General features: G+C 46.3%; 1 pseudogene across 1 annotated transcript; it reads right to left on the reverse strand.

Moving 5' to 3' along the window:
• Positions 1-7,873: 7,873 nt before the first annotated feature.
• On the reverse strand, positions 7,874-10,208 carry LOC311588864 (bax inhibitor 1-like; annotated as a pseudogene). The gene is made up of 2 exons: positions 9,475-10,208; positions 7,874-7,961 (listed from the first exon to the last, which is right to left on the reverse strand). The product of its transcript is annotated as a bax inhibitor 1-like (transcript).
• Positions 10,209-15,434: the final 5,226 nt, after the last annotated feature.

Raw genomic sequence — 15,434 nt, forward strand, 5'->3', positions numbered from 1 at the left:
CCCTGGGGTTCCTTTCAGAGGTATGGGTGAGGAGTTACAGGAGCAGAAATAGTTAGCATACTACCCAGTCTGCCAGAAACACGTGGCATCATTACTTACCTGCTACTGGGCGTGCCCCTACCCAGTATATAAAAAGGACAAATCTACCCCTTCCTGCCCCTTCTCACACCTTTCTCCTCTCTAGCTGTCTGTGGGAGACATAAGGACAAGTCATTGAAGCTTTGCTTGACAACGTTCCAAAGACTCTGACTTTTCAGCATCAACATGATCTCTAGACATCCAGAACATCTGTTGAGGCTTTGCTTGACAAAGTTCCAAAGATCTCCCGCTGATCACCACTGCCCCCAAATATTATGTATGGTGCAGGTGTAACTTTGTCTGAAAACTACTTTGAAATCTACTTTTTCTCCTAAAACCATCTTTTTCTCTTTAATTTTCAGCTCTAATGAAATTCACACTGGAAAACTTTTTCCCACAGAGAATGGTGAAAGAGGGATCTGGCCAAAGGCTTGAGACAATGAGAGAGTTTTTGTCTCTGACTGTAAGCACTCAATCAGAAACTGTTTGAAAGAAAGTTAGGACCTTGACATAGCAGTGCCTGGCTAGATACTGTCAGCTATAGGAAAGTTTCTTTAGAATCTGCTTTGAGAGCAATAGAAGGTGGGTTTGGAATGTCATACTTTACAGATATTTTATAATAGAGGAACCCTTGGCAGTTAGCCTAGGCTTAGATGGCACACATGTTGGTTTGAGACTGGGAATAAGTCATTTTGTCTTTATTAGAGAACATTTAGCTCAAGTTATGTTGCTATGACAATTATGTAAACACAATGGCTTTAGCCTGGGGAAATTTATGATTAAACTTTCCCAAGTATTCTTTAAAGAATAATAATCAGGTTATGCAGATCATTGCTTGGAAATTAATTGATTTTTTTTTTTTTGCTGTAAATTTTATTGTAGGTTATACAGAGTTGTTTGTATTTCCTCGTTAGACTGTTCTCTTTTTTTTTTTTTTTGAGACAGGGTTTCTCTTTGTAGCCTTGGTTGCCCTGAACTTGCTTTGTAGACCAGGCTGGCCTTGAACTCACAGCAATCCACCTGCCTCTGCCTCCGGAGTGTTGGGATTAAAGGCCTGCGCTACCACCACCCGGCCTTAAACTGTTGTTCCATAAATTTTTAAATGTTTTGTTGATTGTAAAAGATGAGAAAAATCATGATATAATCTGTAATGAAAAAAAATTGAACCCAAGGAGTAACAGAGAGCAAGACAGAGATACAAAATAATAAAGTTCTCCTGGGCCATAAGATCTTTCAGTTTGCATTGTAACTTATATCTGGGCTAGTATTTATTTTTTCCTCCGTTCTTCAACCTCTGCTCAATAACTAGTTCCTCTAGATAGTTGTTCACCAACAGTTGGTTTTCCTTAACTAGCTGTTCATCACCTGCTCAATTCTCCCTACCTGCGATCCACCAAGACTTTCTCTTCTCTCCTCTTCACTGGTTCCTGGAGCTGGTCTGCAGGAGCTGTCACTTTCTCTCACACACTCTTATAATAAATTTCTCCATTGTCTTCACAGTGGAATCCCATCCCCTTTACTGTCTGCGCCAGATTCCCTTCTCTAAGTATGATGCGCTCTCTCTCTCTCTCTCTCTCTCTCTCTCTCTCTCTCTCTCTTTCTCTCTCCTGCTGGCTCTGACTAGCCTAGTCGAAAGCCCGTGCTTGGCTGGCGCCACTGTGCAGTCACCTTCCCGCCATCAGCTGCTTTGAAACGACTAGTTGTTCCAGACTGGCACTGTGGTAAACGGATGCTCTCTTTTTTCCCAGTTTCCCCCCAGCCCGAGGGAGCCTGACTTGGCCCCTAGCGCACTTCTGCACTGAGCTGCCTGCCCCCACTACCTGTGCATTGGCATGGTCTGGGAGCTGAGCAGGAGCCAGAGGAGAAGATGCTGCTGCACTGCTGCGTTGCATGGCTGATTAGAGCCAGGTAGGTGTGGAGAGGTGCCATGCCTTAACAAGGCGCAGGTTTCTGCCATCCCAACGGCGAGCGCTCTCTAAGATAAACAAGTCCTTATATGGCAAAAGGCTGTGCAAGGGTAACTGGTGATCTGATGACGAGCAGTCCTACTCTGACACGGACCTATGAGGAGGTGGCACCTGGCATGAGCTGATTGGCCCTGGAGTTGTACTTAAGCTTGGCCCTTCTCTTCTTCGGGGCCATTCCCACTGAGCTTAATCCTGAGTAAAGATCTCGAGAAGAAGTCTGGTTGTTGGTGTCTTATTTCCGCTGGACGGTGCGGCGCTGACAGGTGGGAACAGAGATTGCACCCCATGTGCCACGCTTGGTGCTGCCAGATTGCCTTCTGCATGCTGTGTGATTTGAATGGAGCGAGCCTGCAACTGGCACTTCCTGCTTCATGATTTGCGCTGGGACACCATTTATAAGTCCATGCTGCTCCAAGGTGCCTGTTGCTTACCTTCCATTTCTCTGTTACCAGTTGTCTGATTTTGATCAGAAATTCCTCCTTAAAATTCTTCCACATGGCCTGGCCACATGACCGCTAGCATGCCAAGCTTACTTCCTCCCCCCCCCCCCCACCTCCGTGCCTCCCTGCAGGTCAGCCAGAGATGCACAGGCACCGTCCTTACTCCCTAAGTTCCACCTGCCCACAGGCAGGCCAGGGAAGGCTGGGGTGGAGTCAGTGTTTTCCATACAGTGACTGGCTCCCTGCCTCTGGACAGAGTGACTGGCAGCTATACTCCCCTAGTCCTGGGCTGGGAGGGTCAGATATGCCATGCTCTCTGCTAAAAAAACCTGGCCTCATTTCTCCAGGACTGTACTGTGCAACTCTTAAAAATAAAAATCATCTCTAATTTCTTTTTCTGCTTTCAAACAAAACAAAACAAAGACACAAAAAACAAAACAACAACAAAAACCAAAATTTAAGACTACACTGTAAACTCTTATCTAAGGCTTTATAATTTGTTTATTGGATGTGATATTTAGAATCTAAATTCAAACTCTTATTTGGACCACATGACAAAACATTTATAAAACTTCTTGATCATAATTAACTCTTTGTTTATCTCCTTTTAGGCTAAAAATCCAACAAGTCTCATTTTATTGTAACCCTGGTTCAAAATGTTTCTTATTTCAAGGCCCCACCCTGGATTGTGTTGTGCTGACCACTGGGCAAAACTGCTCCCAACGTCTTGCCCTCTGATACGACGGCCCAGTCTGAACTGTGGACAAACTGGACACCTGGAGAGTCATTGTCTCACATTGCTGAACACAAGGTAAGGTCAGTCTCTTCCATGTTCACCTTCCACAGAGACAGCCTCTCATCCTCTGTACCTGAAACCAGACTGTCTCTGCCCATGGTGCCATGTTGCCACAGGAGACAACTGGCATACTCTCTATCTACTGGGATATGACTTAACTAGTCACCTCTGCCATTTTTATTAATACGTAGATTCGTTTAGGTTACAATGTATCCTTCTCAGGTCTCTGATCACATTGATGGCTAAGCTGATGCTAGTTTGATAGCTAGAAAACAGACAGTTAGCTCCTAAGCCCAAAGTAAGCTTCCATGTTAGTTCATTGGTCAACTCATCAGCTAGTTAAAACTGTTAGATACTGGATCTCTTCTTTAAAAGGGAGAACAGGGTTGCCTTACTCACAGACCTCAGGATAAAGATAGACAAGTTTCAGATACAACCTTGTACCATTCTTTTAACTAAAGTCCAGTGACTGCTCACAGCAATTTCACTTATGTCTTAAGGCTTCCAAGAAGATGTTTTGTGAATATTAGAAGGTCTAAAACGGTGTTTTAAGGTTGATACATGCAAGTTACGTATGTTAGAAGGTCTAAGAAGGCGTTTTAAGATAGTAAATGAGGTTATGAAGGTAAAAATGTCTAAAAGGATGTTCTATTCCTTTCTTTTGCTATGCTACTTCTACATTGAGACTGTTCAAAGTATTGGCACTAATCAATGGCTCTCTGATTTATTCATCTAACCATGGTAAACATTCCACTGTATGATCCTCTATTATATTTCCAAGCTTAAGATTGTAAATTTCCTTTGGTTTGTCTTTTAAATGTAGACTTAAAATATTTTTCATTGTACTTAAATTATATATACCCAGTCTTCTGGACAGAGGGAAGAATCCCCTCTTTCATGACATGTAATGATGCTAAAAATCAAGGTCAAGTGAGCTTTTGCCTTCTGCTCTACAGGAGATTTCTGTCCTCCTGTGTTACTGTTCTGCAGATGTCAGAAAGTTCCGTAAGGCTTCTGCCTTTCCTAAGCTCACCTCAAAGAATATTCATCCTTTTAACCCAAAAATTTCCCCACGCCTCTGCTATGCCTTTTCCTACAGTGTTTCACTGCATATTGCAAACAGTGATGGTGTTTAAAATGTACATGTTTAAAATGTATCTCCTTTTTCAAACTCGAAAGGTTTCTTGTAAGCTACGGAGATCCGTCTCTCAGGTCACAGGGAGTCCAGGTAAGTGTTGTCTGTCAACAGCCTAAGTTCCCCCCTGTCGTCTATCTCCGAGGGTGGATTCCTCACCCTCTGCCTGGTTTTGGGACTCCCCTAATTACCCAATTGCTGCATCCTTGCACCAAACAAGTGATTGCTGAGTCTTCCCTTCTGGCGGATGTAAACGCTTCCTGCCAACCTACATCCGAGCCCTTCGTCTAGGGCCTTCTCCCTGTGGTGAGCTCTCCCTCTACCAGCACGGTCCCATCTTCTTCTCTTCTTGTTCATGACCGAAACCCTAGTGCTGGGTAACCATGTCTGCTCTTGGCCTATGCCCTTGGTCTCTGACAAGCTGCTGGAACAGATTGTACCAATCTCATTGAGTTAAACCTTGCTCAGGGGACGCCCTGACAGGTCACTGGCTTCTACTCTCTCTATGGGAATAGTCCATCCACTGTCCCTTCAGGCTTCCCTCTGGGACGCCTTCTAGAGAATTTCAAATCCCTGTGCCCACATTAAGGGCTGCTAATCTTATAACACCTCTGCAACCAAACTTGGACCTTTTTCATGACTGCCAGCAATCATATTAGATGGAAGGAGGCTCCCCTGTTCAAACCTTTTCTCTTCTTTGCCTTCCCAGGAATTTCAAATATGCATGTAAGGTAAAATAAAAGGAAGTCCCTTACATTCAAGCTTTTCTCTTCTTTACTCCAAAAGTTCCGTCTCTGCTCGCTCTACCAAGAGTTTCAAATGCACACCTAAAGGGAATTTTCTCCCTAACCTACTAACTTTGTCTTCCACACACACGCACACATGTTCCAGTGTCCTGCCAGATTTCCTATATCCAGGACAGCACTAAAGCATCTATCTACAGGCAGTCCAGTCCAACGTCACGGATCTGTGTCAGCTGGACGTGGATTGCCCCTCCTAGCCTCTGTTCTCAGACAGTGAATGCAACAGTCTGCTCTTCCTGGGCTTGGCTAGCATTTCAGCCTTGTAACCCCCTGACACCGCCCCATTGTCAACAGGGAGCAGTCAAGGACATTGATTTCTTCACCCTTTATCCATTTCCAAAAGGCTGAAATGCTGTGCTCCCAGTCCCGGGACAAACAGCTCCAGGTTCTCCCAGCACTCCTCGGTCCCTATCTGCTGCAGAACATGGCTGACATACCCTGCCCTCTACCCTGAACTCTCCAGGGCAGAGTGTTTCCTTCCCTTTCACCATATAAACTGGACATTTTGTTGCTCTTGCTTCTTCTTCTTCACCTCGGAGCACCGCTATACCGGCAACCAAATTGCTAAATAAGTTCACTAGGGGCAAACCACGTGCTGGTGTGACAGGAATAGCTGAGACTCCATAAAACATGGCATGTCCGGCCAGACAAGACGGCTGGTGACGGTGATTAAGTCTACAGACCTGAGTTCAGTCCCTGAATCCCACGGAGTGTGCACTGGTTACTTGCTTTTATGAACTTGACACACTAGAGTCACCTAGGAACAGGAAGTGTCAATGGAGGGCTTGCCTCTGTCAGACTGGCCTTCAGGCATATCTGTAAGAACTTGTTTTGATTGCTGATGTGGGAGGGCCCAGCCCACTGTGGGTGGTACCATTCCTGGCGGCCCCGCCCACTATGGTTGGTACCATTCCTGGAGGCCCCGCCCACTGTGGGTGGCACCATTCCTGGCGGCCCCGCCCACAGTGGATGGTACCATTCCTGGCAGGTGGTCCGGTCCCTTTGAGGAAGCTAGCTGAGCACAGGCTGGTGTGAGAGGGAGCGTGACAGTAGTCTGTATTCCTCCTAAGTTTCTGTTTCAGTTCCTTTGTGAGCTCTGATTTGACTTCTCTTCAGGATGGACTGTGAACTGGAAGTATAAGCCAAATAACCCCTTTCCTCCCAAGGTGCCTTTGCTTATGGTATTTTTCACAGCCACAAAGAGCAAATTAGGACATGATGGAAGGTAAGAACAGACAACCACAAGTTGTCTGCTAACCTCCACATGTGTGCTATGGCATGTGCCTACCCCACATGTACACGCCGACACTACATAAGTAAGCGAACGGCAGCATTTCTGCACATCTACTGTACCGCAATGCTATACCTCTTACTCTAGCACTTGGGAGGCAGAGGCGGGCAGATGGATCATTGTGAGTTCGAGGCCAGCCTGGTCTACAAAGCGAGTCTAGGACAGGCCAAGGCTACATAGAGAAACTCTGTCTCGAAAAACTTAAAAAAAAAAAAAGGTTTCTGTTTAGTTCTGAGAAAAATTAAAATTTTTCTTTGACAAATATATCATGCACCAATAGTGAGTACTACAAAGACCCATGAGGATGGTGACAGCACCTGCTCCCTAAGGCCGTGGTGTTTTCCTGTTGTCAGTCATTATTTTCTATTGCAATATGACTTATTTGTATGCTACCAGAAGTTAGGCATAATTATTACAAGCAGGACTATGTAGGCCCTCTTAATTGGTGGGGCATATGATCCAAAGACCCTGTAACTGAGGGCACTGCAGAACCCAATGCCAGCTTGTATGTGTGTGTGTGTGTGTGTGTGTGTGTGTGTTTTTTACATACATACCCAGACAGAGCTTAATCCATAAACTAGGCAGAGTAAAAGATTAACATTGTGACCAAATAAGAACGTTGTAGCAGTGCGCTGGAATAGATGTTTCTGTTTATTGTTTCCAGAGACTGATGCACCTTTGGTATCTGCCCTGCCGCAGACCTCTGCTAAAGGGAAATGGCTGTGCTCAGAAGTAGGCTGACGTCTGACGCAACAGGGAGAAGAGTGGGTGGGGAGGCTGGGGTTCATGGGTGAGCCGTCTCATTACGCGGTCTCTGTTGTTTTCTCGATTTGTCAAAAATGGAAGAGTGATATCCATCTAGGTGTGGAGATGCCACCCAGCTGGGGAGTGTTCTGTTTGCAAAATCACTAAGAAAATGGAGTCCAAAACAAAACAGCAAAACAGAAATATAAAAACAGACCACAAAGTTTAAACCCGAGAGTGCGGCTATTTCCAGGTGTCGCGAATCACCCAGAAAGTGTTTCCCATTTTCCAGCTCATTTGGTAAACAGTAAGAGAAACATCTGAATGGTTGTAGATTTTACTTTCTTCATATATAAAATTACTTAAAATATTAAAGTACATTAAAATATTAAAAATTAAGTACAGAAATATGTGTCATATCGTTGCGATGGTGTGGACATTTTAGTGAGTGAGTCCTTTTTTTGCCCCCAAGACAGGGTTTCTCTGTGTAGCTTTGGCTGTCCTGGACTCTCTTTGTAGACCAGGCTGGCCTCGAACTCACAGAGATCCGCCCACCTCTGCCTCCTGGGTGCTAGGACTAGGGGTATGGAGCACCACGCCAGGCTGAAGGAGACGCTTCTTAAGTAGAGTTGAGGTAGATGAAGTTCTTGATCATTTCTTCCTTCGTTATGTCAAAGATGCGACTCTCAAATGTGAGTACGCTAGATCTGCAGCTGCAGTCTGTTAGGGGACTTTACCGCTAACATGGAGAGACGGGTAATAAGTGAGGGAGTGCAGTTTATTTTTACGTTTTGAGAACTGTCCCTGTAGACATAAATTCTAGATGCAATCATGTACATCATCTATTGTTTTTAGATGATTCAGTCAGAACTCCCCTCGCCGTGGTAGCTACTGGAATGCAGTTCTGCTGAATGTGAAAATAATCCTGAAAACTAAAACACACAACACATGTGACGAGTGACAGAGCTGTTCTATGTGTCCCTGTTACGGCCTATACTTAATATTAACTTAATCGGAGAGTTAGAGTTTTCTCTGAAGACTTTGTCAGGTGCAGGAACAAGTTAGCTGAAAATTGTCAATGAGGGCTGGAGAGGCGGGGCTCAGTGGCGAAGAGCGCTGGCTGCTCCTGCAGAGGACCTGGGTTCGAGTCCCAGGGCCCACAGGGCAGCTCACAACCACCTGTAACTCCAGCTCAGGGGACATAACCCCCCTCTTCTGGCCTCTGTCGACACACACACACACACACACACACACACACACACACACACACACATGCATATACATAAATAAAAATAAATCTGAGCTAGGTGTGGTGGTGCACACCTTTAATCCCAGCACTCGCAACAGCCAAGGCTACACAGAAAAACCCGGTCTCGAAACACAGCAGCAACTACAACAACATCTGCAAACTGTTATGAGCAATTCACAGCTGACAATGGGTGAAGCTTGTCAATTTGATAATTACTGTCATTTCCTGTTTTGTAAGGTCCTCATAAACACAGTCTTGTCCAAATTAACAGCTGCTGTCCTTAAAAAGCAGGAAAGGCCAGTGAACTGTATGCTTTCAGTGGCAAGTATTGAAAATGTGTGACTAAAACCAAAATACAAAATGAAAAATTTAAACATTCTTTTTCTTTCTTTCTTTTGTTTTGCCTTTTCATTTGAGACAGGGTCTCATGTAGTGGAACTTTTCTCAAAGTGTGAAGCCCAAACCTTGAACTCACATCCTTCCGTCTTCACTCCCCACCCGAGTCCTGGGATGACTGCTTCTATGGCTTTAAATGTTTCATAATGTTGTCTTTTTAGAAGTTGTAAAATATATTTCTTAAGGATGCCTAACCAAAATAATACATTGATTATAAAAATTTACATATACAGGAATAAAACAGTAAGCACTCATTTGACTTTGGGATAAACAGTGGAAACAAATAAGTATGTTATATTTTTGTAAGTAAAATGTTATCCGTGGAAATGCTGAACCTTTTGAGCTTCACTAGTATTTCAATATTTTTAGTGTGAAAATATTTGACAGCCTTGGATTATAATGAAAACAGTAAAGACGGCCTTCCTATGTTTGACACCCTATGTAGTTAACACATACTTCTTCCTCCCCAAACTATGTTCACTAATTACAATTTTTTAATCAAAAAATTCAAAATAGAGAAAACTACAAAGTACAAAATCGTTCCTGATGCTTTTCGTGATCGTGGACCATGGCACCTATGATGCGTGCAGAGCAATGACGTCATGACGTCAGGAGGGAGAAGAGCGACGCGGGGTAAGGCTGACAGGCGGTTCACTTCTCTCTTCCTGTCCTTCTCATTCCGAGCAGGATCAGCTTGAGCTTCCGGAAGAGCGGAACAAAATCTAAGAAGGGGTCAGTGCGGCGCCAGGCGCAATCCTTGCCTCCATCTTCAGCCTTTCTAACCCTGAGCTGAGTATCAAAAAGGACAAAGGCGCACGTGACTAGCAGCCCCACCCGGGTCCCTGGAGTAGCCAAATGGATGCAAAGAAAAGGTTCCCCAGAGAGGACGAGAGCCTGAGGTTCGTGGCCGACATCGTAACGCCTCCCCAGAAGAGCCAGCTCCGGCGCTGGGGTAGAGCGCGTTCAAGGCGGTGCCAGTGAAGGCCGTGGGGAGGACGCTGGGACTGATAGCAAAGCACAGCTCCAAACCAGGGCCCACTCCTATTCCTGGGTCAGGAGAGCAAAGCCAGCGCGAAGTCACAATCTCTTTTGCTCAGTCTCATGGCTGTGAGGTGTTGCCAGCAGGCACATCACCAAGCCCAGGGCACCCGAGGTGCAGAGTAAGCCAGCCTGAGTGGAGTGTGTGACCACATGGACATAGGCCCCTGCCGCCACCACAAACATATAGAGCACAAAACTGGCACAGACCTTCTTTCGGTACTGCTGTGTCGTGGGGAGTTATGTGGGAAACTTCTAAGAGGGCATCAAAGTGCCATCAAATAGTTGATGGCTCCAAAGTCTGTCCAGCACAGCCTCCACTTCTCAGGCCGCTTTCCCGAGCTTCTCAGCTCTGCTAAGACAGGATGTGCTCTGGCTCTGTCACTCGACCATGCCTGCAGAAGGGAGCAATACTAGCTTCCTGTGTTGTTTGGAACAGGGCTTGCCTCATGCACTTAGCCTTTTCTGTGTCAGTCCTGTTTTTTCTTTCCAGTTGTCGTGCTGCGCTGCTGACAAACCTGCCCTTTTGAGAAGCCAGACAGATGGAGCCATCGGATCTTGAATCTTTCGCTTCAAGAGTGTTAGCTAGCTAGATATCTCTTTGTCATGAAGTACTCAGCATCACGCACTTTGTCATAGCAGCGCACAGTAAGTTTGTTCAGATGTATGCTTTGGCGGACAGGAATCTCACTTACAGCAATGATAGGACTATGGAAAGTCCAGGGGCTCAATGGCTCTCGTGAAACCAAAAGAGTCAAACTTAGAGTTTAACATTTTGTTTAAATAATAAAGAGGAGAATACTAATGTTAGTACTGGGGAAGCTAGTGTAGCTCTACTTTAGGGACACTACACCTTTAAGAGTATATCATATGCTTCTTCATGCAAGTCTACTGAGTATGGTGCACAATGGTAATGTTCCTTTCCTACAATTCCCAACTGTGTGTGGCTCCCCAAAATGCCTTTTCCCTAGGAGTTACTTAGGCCAAGCGCCTTGTAGGCACAAATGTCCCTTAGGGTGCTTGGCACATGCCAGATGCTCAGACAATATTTGCTGAGTGAGTACGCTGACTACGGTTCATCCGTTTTTTTAAATAACCAGCTACAGCTTAAAGCATTCAAACAGCTCTTATTCGCTTGCTTTACAAGAGTGTGTTGGATAGATGACAGCATCTTTAGTTTTGTTTCTAGGTCAGGCACTCACTGGCCACCACCCGACTCAGTCATGGATGAAAAGGAGAAACAAACAACGAATGCTAAGAGTGACACCAGGAAGGCTCTGTGGCTGTTTTCTTCTCATTGAGACAAAATAACCAGCAAAGACAGCTTGGGGGAAAGAGTCCGCTGGACTCACGGTTTTCAGGCATTAGAATCCATCAGAGGAGAGGCCTTGCCGGGGAACACAGCCATGTCTTGATGGACCAGAAATTAGAGAGGAGATTGGAAGCCCACAAGGCTCTAAATGGCAAGGCTGGCCCCAGATGCACATTTCTACTCCTAGACCCCACTTTGTCCCTGAAGAGTACTGCTAGAGACTAAATGTTCAAACACTTGGGGTGGTGAAGACGTTTCACATCCAAACTGTGACAGTTATTTAGGGGCTCAGGAGAGAGAACGGGGGTGCTTCCATTGCTTAGGGAGAGAAGTGGAGGATGTGACTGTATCGGGTGCCACTGTGACTGGTCACACCAGGCAGAATCGCGAGTGACGTAGGCACTGGCTGGATGTGTGGCCGGCTGGGGTGAGGGTTAGAGAGCCACATCACGGAGATGTCTTCTCCCGTTTTCTCATCTTTTGCCTGGGAATAGGCTGACAAGAGTATCAGCAAGGGAAGAAACTAAGCTCAGTGTTGCTAGAAGGAAATGCTAACAACGGAAGACCAAATGATCGTGAACTGCTAGGATACCACGCAACGTCACGTGAGTCAGGAGTATGGCTGCGAGAAACCAACATGGTAGGTTTCTACACAAATAGGTGTGTACGCCTATATGAGAGTGGATGGAAAATAGAAACACTTTTTCTTTTTATAACCACGACAGCGATGTCATTTTGTTAATTGAAAATTTTACTGCACTTGTTTGTCTGTGTGTGCATGCCATGGCGTGCATTTGGAGGCCAGAGGACAGCTTGTCAGTTCTCTCTTTCCACACCATGGGTCCTGGGGCGAACTCGGTCATCAGGCTTGGTGCCAAGTGCCTACCCAGCCACCTCACAGGCCCCTCAACAGTTCCTTGTGTCAGAAATAAGAGGAAAAGGTAGAAGGACTTAGGCTGAGGAGGTTAATACGGATTGTCAACTTGACAGGGCCTAGAATTGCTGAAGTTCCGGACATTTCTACATTAGGTTGGCTGAGAAGGGAAGACCGCCTTAAACCTGAGCACCATCATGCACCGACTGGGTTGGGGGTCCCCAGCGGAGAAGAGAGAGAGCCGAGGATGAGAGTTTTCTCTCTGCTGTTTCAGCGCCACCAGTGCTTTGCCTCTGGCCACCGTGTCTTCTCCGCCACTGCGCCCTCCGGCCAGGAACCCAGCTAGACCCTTGTACCCTCAAACTGCATTTGTCAGCTGTTTTGTCACAGCAACAAGACAATGATAGAGAGGCGACTTTTCGAGTGACATGCTTTTCTGGAAAATGCTCTCCACTCTCCCTCGCCCACCTATGTCTTTGCTCCTCACAAGGCTGTTTCCGCTGTACCTCAGCAGTTCTGCCACACAAAGGCAGGCTCCTCAGTGGACCGGGAGGAAGTGTGGGTGTGTGTATTAAAAACCTAGTGTCCTGTTGTCTCGGTACAGACAACTCAGTGGAAGTGACATCTGAGGCGGGTGTTTTTCCCTTCGGAGAAATGGAAGTCTGTGTGAAGCAGTTGTGAAAACATAACTTCCTAAGGGAGAATTTGTTTTCTCCCTGTGGACCTCTTTTAACAGGAAAAACAACAGGCAAGATTCGCACACGTCTTGAGACACTCATTGTGGTAGTTGATGGGTGGATTGGGGAGCATTTGGGAAGCTGAGGTGAGGCCCATATATTTGCCTGCCATCTGTAGACAATTCCCATTTAAAAGGTCAGCATATAGCTCTCTGTCATTTATCACTAGGATTGTTCAGTACAATATCTGCTCTAGTTTGATAAATTGACATTATAATATGAAGGCAGCCGAGTCTCTGCTTAGTCTCACGCCCATAAACTAAGGCCAAAACCTTAGTTCAGCGGCAGCACTCTCCTGGAACGTGGTACCTAGAAATAAGCAGACCGCAAACACTGATAAGGTTGTCATGGAGAGCTGCATTCCAACCTTAACTCAGCTTCTGCGAAGATGGATGGATTCCAATTCTAACAGGCGTCATGAATTTCTATGTACACTTTTTCCGTTGAGACGCCCTGAAAGATGAGCTTCTGGCTCAGCAGGGTGAGTGAGCCAGAAGCTGTGTGTGTACAGTGTTGTTTTTTAAAAATTATCTGTATTACCAGTAGGCCCGGCTATCAATCAACCAAGACACAGACACTTGTTATATTTTAAAATAGCCTTACTTAACCTGGGGCAGGGCAGATATCAATCCTCTAAACTACCTCCCATAGTGGGGCAGGTGTGCTATCTGCTTCCAATAACTTCTATCAAGCTACCTCCCATCCATAATCCCAAATACTTGCTAATGTTCTTCATCTGGGCTGGATTCTCCATCCACGCCAACCATGTGCTTCTCCTCCATCTAACCCATGGCGGCCTTCCTCTCTTCCCTTCAGGGCTCTCTCCTTTCTCCTCGTGGTGGTCTTTTCTTCTTCCCAGAATTCCTCTCTCTCCTAGCCCCACCTATCTCCTTTGCCCTGTGCAGGTGGGATGGCTTTTTATTAAGCAAAAGGTGGGTCACACAGACAGCAAGCAGTAATTAGCATCCAAATACATCAGACCATCCCCAACAGTACAGGCTGTGCTGTGTTTCACTGTGGAGAGCAGGAGAGGTTTTCATCTCCTCCCCGGCTCGTTCTTTGTTGAGGCAGGCTCTCACAGAGCTAAGGCTGCCTTTGAACCTGCTCTGTAGCAGAGGGTCACCTGGAACCTCTGAGCCCCCTGTCCCTGCTTCCTGAGTGCTGGGATTACAGGTATGGACCACTACACCCAGTCTTATGTAGCACTAGGGGCTGCAGTGAAGTTTCTCCATGTGTTCATCTGCCCCTTCTGAGAAGGGTGAGAAGTCTTGGCTGTGGACATCGGTGTTCTCACGTGGCATCTGTTGGTGGTTCTGCTGCCATATGCTGGGAATTTAGCAACTCTGTGTGTGTGTGTGTGTGTGTGTGTGTGTGTGTGTGTGTGTGTGTGTGTGTAAAGGGCAAGTCTCCTTTGTATGTCCGCCATTTTCCTGTTTAAGAAATGGATCATTTTGAGTTTATTGAAAGAGTTCAGATGTCCCTGAGAGAACCGAAAGGCCAACAGTCAGCAGTGCTTGCTAGTGTTCACAGACGGGTCTGCTGACTGTGCAGAAGAGCTGGTGACAAAGTGACTGGAGAAGCTTCTGTCAGGACCTTGGGCACCAGTCACTTTTTACTCTGGATGTGACATCCAGTTGTGTGTTTTCTGTGACGCCCAGTGTTGCTTGTCTCCTAATCACGAAGCTGGGCATTTATTTGAGCACCAGCGTTGTGCCAGGCTCTGCCACGCCAAGGCCATTACACGTATTTTCTAATGGAGACCATGTGAGATAGATGTCATTGTGCCCACCTTACAGATAAGGAAAAAGGGGTTCCAGGGTTCAGTATTTGTATGAATATTGGCACAGAGTTAACTTGTGAACTGGTGCTCCCTTCCTTAGGATATATTTTTAACTCTTTATTGATTCCTTGTGAATTTGTGAATTGTGAACCATGCGTCCCAATGCCATTTATCCCGCTGTCCCCCCATATCCGCCCTGCACACCTGCAACCTCCAAAAGAACTGAAAGAAAATAAAGCAAAACAAATAAACCAAACCAAACCAAAAACCCAAAACATGTCACGACAGATGTCACAGCGTGTCGAACAGGACGCCCTTTTGTCCGCACACCTTTACTTGCAAATGTTCACTGCAGTGAGGCAGTGGTCTGGTTCGAGGCCTCTGGCTCCTGCTGCACTATCAGCACTGGGTCCTCACTGGGACTCCTCTGTCGTCCCGTGTGATACAGATCCTGTAACTTTGGTCCTGCAGAAGCAGCCATTTCATACACCTCAGCCGGTCATAGCTGGGGCAGGGGTTGGGGTGGGGCCAATGCAAAGCCCTGGATCTGGGCCTGGGTGCTAGCTGAGTTGGTCAGCCAGCTTTCTTGCACTGGTGCCACCAGGGCCAGCTCTCCCACTTTGCCCAGGTGAGGGGCAGGGGACAGTTCTCCTGTCTGCAGCAGCTGGCAAGGGATGGGAAGGACTCTCCCTCGCTCTTTCCACTGGAACCAGCTCTCCTGAGTGCCACAGCTGGTGAGGCACAGCTCTGGGTCGGGGGCAGGTGTCAGCCCACACCAACGATGTCTGCACAGC

The sequence above is a fragment of the Acomys minous genome (assembly GCF_964271855.1).
Source record: "Acomys minous genome assembly, chromosome: 17".
In the NCBI taxonomy this organism is placed as follows: domain Eukaryota; kingdom Metazoa; phylum Chordata; class Mammalia; order Rodentia; family Muridae; genus Acomys; species Acomys minous.